The 7,683-nt window shown below is 39.5% G+C and overlaps 1 protein-coding gene and 1 pseudogene across 9 annotated transcripts in view; one reads left to right on the forward strand and one right to left on the reverse strand.

The window, feature by feature from the left end:
• Positions 1-7,016, reverse strand: part of LOC102848687 — a 44,305-nt pseudogene extending 37,289 nt beyond the window's left edge.
• The window catches only part of ABI2 (abl-interactor 2), a 151,484-nt gene that overhangs the window by 37,741 nt on the left and 106,060 nt on the right, over positions 1-7,683 (forward strand). The gene's annotated exons all lie outside the window — the stretch shown is intronic.

Below are 7,683 nucleotides of genomic sequence, written 5' to 3' on the forward strand. Positions count from 1 at the left end.
AGGATTCTGGGGCTTCGTCTGACATACTTTGCACATGTTTTAAGGAGAGACAGGTCTTTAGAGAGGGACATCATGCTGGGTAGGGTGGAGGGACAGCGCAGGAGGGGAAGACCCTCTTTAAGGTGGATTGATTCAGTGTCTGGGGTGATCGGGATGGGTGTGTCAGAGGCAATGCGATTGGCACAGGATAGAGCAGGGTTTAGGGCTGTTGTACATAGCGTCACTATGAGTTGCAAATGACTCGATGGCACATAACAACAATAAACAACAACAGGAAGAACCTGTTTGTTCTCCTGATATTCCATGGCATATTCAGTCCTCTTTAGCACCACCGCTCAAAGTCATTAATTCTCTATCATTCCTAGTCATTATCCAGCAGGCAGTCTTCAGAATAGAGCAATGAGATACTGGTTTAAAATCGGGAAGGGTGTATGCCATCCATATGTCTGTATCAATACCTTTTCAATCTATATGCAGAACAGATTATCTGGAAGCTGGGCTCTGTGAGGAGGAATGTAACATCAGGATTGGAAGAAGACTCGTCAATAACCTATGTTATGCAGATGACACAACCTTGCTTGTTGTAATTGAGGACCTGAAAGATATGCTACAGAAGGTCAAGGACTGCGGCCTTAAGTATGGATTGAAGCTCAACATCAAGAAAACAGATTCTCAGCATCATGATAGATGGTGAAGAGATTGAGATTGTTAACAGCTTTGCTTCACAATCACCACTCTTAGTACCAGCAGCAAGAAACCCAAAAGATGAATTGGCATTGGCTAAGTCTGCTGTCAGGGACCTCTCCAGAGTACTGAAGAGCATCAGTCTGAAGACTAAGGTGCACCTGATCCATGCCATCATTTTCGCAGTTACCTGCTGTGTGAACTACATGGTTTAAAATCAAGAAATGTATATGTCAGGGCTGTATGCGCCATTCCTGTTCATTATATTTGCTGATCACGTAATTTGAGAAGCTGAACTTTATGAAGAATATGGCATCACGATCAGAGGAGAATTCATCATTAACCTGCATTTTGTGGATGACAACTTTGCTTGCTGAAAATGAAGATGACTTCAAACTTTCGCTGCAGAAGATCTAAGACTGTAGGCTTCAATTTGGATTACATTTCCAAATAAAGAAAACAAAAATCCTCAATACTGGACCAGTAGTCAGCATCATGATACAGAAAAGTTGAAATTGTCAATGACTTTATCTTGTTTGGAACCACAGTTGATAAGTAGCAGTTAGAAATCAAAAGATATGTTGCATTGGGAAAATCTGCTTTCAAGGATTTGTCCAAATAACTAGAGAGCAATGATGTCAGTTTGAAGACTCTGGTGTATATTATCCACACCAGGATCTTTTTTAGTAACTTGCTATTTTTCTGAAAATTGAACATTGAATAAGAGCAACAAAATAATTGATGCTTTCAAGTTGTGTTTGCTGAGAGTACTAACTATTCCATGAACAGCCAAAAGAGCAAACAAATATGTCTTGAAGAAAGTGAAACAAGAATTCTCCTTAGTGGCAAGAGTGGTAAAACTTTTTCTCATATACTTTGGGTGTGTTGTTTGGAGAGGCCAGGCTTTGTAGGGAGGCATCATGCTTGGAAATATTGAGAGTCAGCAGAGAGAGGAAGACCCTTAACAAGATGAATTGACACATTGATTGTATCAGTAGACCCAAGTATATCAGAGGATGATGAGAATGTCACAGGATAGGGCAAGAATCAGATCTGTTACTCATAGAATTGCTGTGAGTTGTAGTCGACTTAATGGCACCTAATCACAACAACAGCAACAACAACAATAATATATATTTGTCTATGATAGGATTTCAAACATTGTTGATTTAAAATATTTGTGTTGCCATGAAGCATCATTAATAATGGAAGGTATTTCTAATTTTTAAGATAATAGGAAAGTTTTATACCAAAGATTAAGGTAGAGAGAGGAATGTTTGAGTTTTGAGAAGTTGTAAGAGAGAAAGGTTGAGATCAGGGAAAACAATATAGCAGGTTAGAATAGAACAATCAGGCATCATTAAGTGTGAGGTGTGAAAAATTAAAAGATAATAGACGGAGATGGTAAGCATATAGAGGTATGGACAGGTCAATGGAGCAGTTTAACAAAAGTGTGATTAGGAATAGTAAGTAATGATGTCTAGAGAGGATTAGAGTTTAGACTCAAAATGTCTAAATGAGAAGTAATAAATGGAGGATCCTAGCATATAGAAAGGAAAATTTGTTAACAAACCATAGAGATTTGATGGACATTTATAGAGCTATGATTTTGTCATATTAGTAAACATCGGAACTGAGGTTGAGTCATCACCAAGGTTAAATAGGACTGTTACCTACTCTCATTTACTATTGATCTTGTTGCTAATATAATTTGTGAAATTAGAAAATAAGCTACTTTCAAGGATGATCTGTACTTTTTCCGAAGTAATGTTACTTGTAACTCGTAATGTGGTCTCAATATACGCACCAGATTCATAGGTTGCAGCTGGTAGTTCTTAACTACACTCCCTTTGAGTATCTTTTTTTTTTAAACGTTTTGATCAGGCATACCTTCTTTTTGTTGTTATGTGCCATTGAGTCACTTGCAACTCATAGCAACCCTATGTACAAAGAGCCTTAAACCCTGCTCTATCCTGTGCCAACCTCACTGTCTCCAACACACCTACTCCCATTACCCTAATCACTGAATCCATCCATCTCATCAAGGGTCTTTCTCTTTTGCACTGTCTCTCCACCCTCCCAAACATGATGTTCTCCAAGGACCTTAATCTTTATTTTTTTGTTATATTGTGTTTCATTTTTGTACACTGTGTTTTATATAAGCTTTCATTAGTACTGTGTTTAACATAATCCTTCATATACACTGTATTTCATACAACACATCAGTATAGATCTGTGACTATAATCATCTGTCTCAAGTCTCTTTTAAACCCTTCTACTCCTTCACCTCCCCACCCCCGCCCCTAGTTGGCCCACTAAACTCTGCTATCCCAGTGATCTCCATCCTTCCCCTTTTTTCTGCCCCTTTTCTCTCTTCACCTTCTCGTTTTGGACATTCACAAATCTAACTAGTTATCTTTCCATTTTTACACTAATAGTTTTATAAGTATGTATGAGACTGAGTCAGTTCACTGCACATAATGCTCCCTAGACATAATGCTTCAGTGTTCTACAGTATTTTACAAAGTTGTTGTTCCTTAGTTTTGGAATGGAATCCATTCATTTGTTGATGGACATTTGGGCTGTTTGCAGTTTTCTTGCTATTGTTAATAATTCTACTATAAAGATAAGTATACATATCTCTCTGCTTGTGTGTCTGTTTTAATTTCCTTGGATTATATTCCCTGCAGAGGAATAGCTGAGTCACACAGTATTTCTATATTCAGCCTTTTGAGGAAATGCCAAACTGCCTTCTATAGTAGCTGTTTCACTTTACAATCCCACCAGCAGTGTATGAGAATTCAAAACTCCAAACTTGTTGCTCGCTGTCCTGTTAAACTTTGCTACTGCTACTGAGGTGAGATGATATCTCATTGTTTTGATTCGGGTTCTCTTACTGACATTGATCTTAATGTGTCTGCTGACTTTTCACATGTTTTCTTTTGTGAATAGTCTTTTTATGTCTTTTGCCCATTTTGTTAATGGTTTATTAGTCTTTTCCATGTGAATACCCTGTTTTTGTTGTTATGTGCCTTCGAGTAGACTGTGACTCATAGCGACCGTATAGACAACAGGCCTAAACCCTGCTCTATCCTATTCCAATCTTATTGTCTCTAACATACCTCTCCCCATTACCCCAGTCACTGAATCTCATCTCATTCTGGGTCTTCCTCTCCTGTGCTGACCCTCCACCCTCCCAAGCATGACGTCTCTGTACAATGTCTTGCAACATGTTGAAAGTATATCAGACGAACCTTCAGAATCCTTGCCTCCAAGGAGCAGCCTGGTTTAACCCTCTCCAGGATGAACCTATTCGTTCTCTTACCAGTTTTAGTTTCCTAAATAACATTCCTCCAGAAACTCTATGAATTTTGATAAATGTCAATAGTTGTAGAGGGGCTTCAGGCCTTTTGTTCATAGGGTCACTATGAATCGTACTTGACTTGAAGGCAAACAACAACAACTACAACACAATTCTGGAATGTATTGTGCAGTTCAGTTTTGTCTAGTACTATGGCTTTTTACCCTCTGCCTTGTGATAAATTTTTTTCATTCTTTATTAATGAATTATGTTGTCCTGTCCCACTCCACATAGTATATTTAATACTCTTCTCCAACACTACATCTCAAAGATTTCAGTTCTCCTTCTGTCCTCCCTAGTCATTGTACAGCTCTCTGACACATAGCAAGTGATTGCAAAGACTGTGGCCTGTATCAGGCGCACCTTAGTCTCCAGACTGACATCATTCCTCTTCAGTACTTTGGACAGGTCTCTAACAGTAGACTTTCCCAGTACAATATGAAGAACTTTTGTTATGAGACCCTTGTCTGAAATGTGATTGCCAAATGTTGTTTCTCAGTCTGTAGGTTTTCTTTTCACTTACTGGAAAAAGTTTTTGTTGCACACAGGGACTTGTTTTTTAGAAGGCCTTTATAAGTCAATTTTATCCTCTCCTGGTTATGCAGTTCTGGCTAAATTTGCAAGCTTGTGTTAAGTAATGTAACATACTCATGCAAAACTTATACTTGGATTAGGAGGCATTCGTTAGAACAGAGCAAGGTTCAAAATACAGCATGGTTCAAAATCAGAAAAGGAGAGTGTCAGGAATGTGTCCTTTCTCCATACCTTTTAAATCTGTGTGCAGAACAGATAATTCAAGAGGCTAGACTTTATCAGGAGGAATGTGGCATCAGGTTTGAAGGAAGACTCATCAACAACTTTCATTCTGTGTAGATGACACATTGCTTGCTTAAACTGAGGAGGACCTGAAGCATTTGCTGCAGAGGATCAAGGACTGTAGTTTGTAATATGAATTGAAGCTCAACATCAAAAAACAAAGATTTTCACCACTAGGCCAATTGTCAGTGTCATGATAGATGGAGAAGAGATAGAGATTGTTAAAAATTTCAGCTTGCTTGGTTCCATAGTCAATACTCTTGGCACCAGCAGTCAGGTAATCAAAAGAAGCAGCATGAGGAAAATTTGTCAGGGACCTCTCTAGAATGCTTAGGAGCAAGGATGTTAGTCTGGAGACTAAGGTGCATCTGAACCAAGCTATGGTCTTCCTAATTACTTGCTGTGCATCAGAGAGCTGGACAGTGACCAAGGATGACAGAAGAAGATTTGATGCCTATTAGTAGTAGTGCTGGAAAAGAGTATAGAACTGCCAAGAGAACAAACGGGTCTGTTGTAGAGAGGGTGAAACCAAGCTGCTCCTGGAGTTATGGATTCGGAGGCACGGATTCTGAGACTCCATTTCACATACTTTGGACAGGTAGCCAGGAGGGACTTTTTAGAAGGATATCGTGGTTGGAAGAGTGGAAAGACAATGCAAAAGAGATGAATTGACACAATAGCTGGAGTAATGGGGGGTATATGTGTCAGAGACAGTCAGAGCTATGATGTATAGGGTCGCTGTGAGTTGTAGTTGATTCAATGACACATAACGGTAACAACAATATAACATGTAATGACATATAACATGTATGTAGTAATTCTCATTGAGGTTCTGGTCTTCTAGTTTGCTGACTGTGTTCCATCTCTTCTGTTCTGCTTTTTTTGTCCCTCCATCATGCTGAACAATCTACCATTTTTGTCTTCCTATTCTGGAATATCAATTTTACATGTTCCTATGACAGGGTTGGAATCAGGAGTGGCATCTACTTCCTAAATAACATTCTTCCAGAAACTCTATGAACTTTGATAAATGTCGATAGTTTTGTAGAGGGGCTTCAGGCCTTTTGTTCATAGGGTTGCTATGAGTCCTGCTTGACTCAAAGGCAATCAACAACAACTACAACACAATTCTGGAATGTATTGTGCATTTTGTTTTTGTCTAGTACTGTGGTTTTACCCTCTGCCTTGTGATAAGTTTTTTTCATTCTTTGTTTTATTAATGAATTATGTTGTTCTGTCCAACTCCACAATAAAAATCTCACTCAAGCCCACCCATCCTTTTTTCCCTCATTTGCCTATCCCATGCTGCTCCAGGAATCCTTGCCCACTGGTCATTTTGGAGTGTGTCCACTGGATAGCCATGTGGAAACCACTCAGGGTCTTTGTGGAAATAAATGAAAGGAGTCGATCCAGTCCCTAGAGGGTTTTTTTTTAATATGAAGGCTTGGGCCACTTGCTCATAGACCAGCACAATCTCTTCATCAACTGTATGAGTGGAGGTGAATTCTTCCCGAGGACATGTGTTTTACAAGTACTGACACACTCCCTTAAACTGTTCTGACATGGAGAATCCCTGGTACTTATTACATGCAGCCTGAACAATGTGGGGTTTTGGCAACAGGTTACAATCAGCCAGGGTGAGTTCATTGCCATCCAGAAATTTCCTCTGAGAGATGCCTTCTCCTCAGCAGTGATCTCATCCACGTCTTTTTTTTGGGGGGGTGGGGGGTGGGGGGAGGTGATACCAAGTAATTGTCTAAAACCTTTAGAGCTCTTACTAGCCCCTTCTCTAGATTATCATTGGGTGCTAGGTTTGAATTCTTGATGTAGGCTGAAAATTTGTCAAATATGTCCAGACCAGCTTTATTGGATTTAGTGTTCAGAGCTGCCAGCTTGAGATACCTGGGAGGACATAGCACAGCCTCCAGGAATTCTCTGCTCTTGATGTCTGTGTGCACATTAGTGCCATACAGCAAGAATGGGAGCTGCCCTCCTGGGCACAGTTTGTCTGCCTTTTGGTGTCAACAGTGGTGACGTTGAAGGTGACTGCTTTGAGCCACAACGTCATGAACAGTCTCTGGGAGAAGGGACAGTTCCCAATCTTGGCCGCATCACTGCCAGCCTTCATGAACAATTTGACTTGTGGCTGTTGTTCAGCTATGATTGAAACGAGGACCTGCAATAATTATTTTTAAATTTTTGTATCTTGTTGTTCATGGTTTCAAGTCTTGCATCTTTTATAGCTTCTTCAGTAACTATTCATGTAACTCCATGTAGATATATTTTTCCTCGCTTGCTGTCTCTGAGGTATTTACTTTATCTATGGCTTCAATTTTTCTTCCATCATTTATACCTTCTTCAGTAGCTGTTCATGTAATTCCATGTTGATATATTTTATCTTCCTCTCTGTGTCTGGGGTACTCATTTGGTGTGGATTCTGATCTGTTTTTTAAGAGGAGTTTTTTTCTTTTTTACATTTCTTAAATTTATTTTATTTTATTATTTTGTTTGTGTGTGTGTGTGTGTACCGTCAAATTGGATCTGACTGATACAGGAGGAGATGGACCCTCCTTCTCTGGCAGAGCATCTGGTGGATTCAAACCACATAGCTCTGTGATCGCAGTGCAGCTTCTTGCCACTAGGCCACCAGAGCTCCCCTAGGAGGAGTTTTATTTTGGGTTTGTTTTGTAATGTTTGAACTGGCCTGCTGCTTCTTTGACATATTATGTAGTTCTCCTTGGTATGTGTGTGGTGGTTTCTGTTGTGTAGGCATAGGTTGTTGTCAGTTCTTTATCTTTAATTTAATACTCATTTATTATTTT

Source organism: Elephantulus edwardii, unplaced genomic scaffold (genome assembly GCF_000299155.1).
Source record: "Elephantulus edwardii isolate Elephantulus edwardi_28Jun2011 unplaced genomic scaffold, EleEdw1.0 scaffold00075, whole genome shotgun sequence".
NCBI lineage: Eukaryota > Metazoa > Chordata > Mammalia > Macroscelidea > Macroscelididae > Elephantulus > Elephantulus edwardii.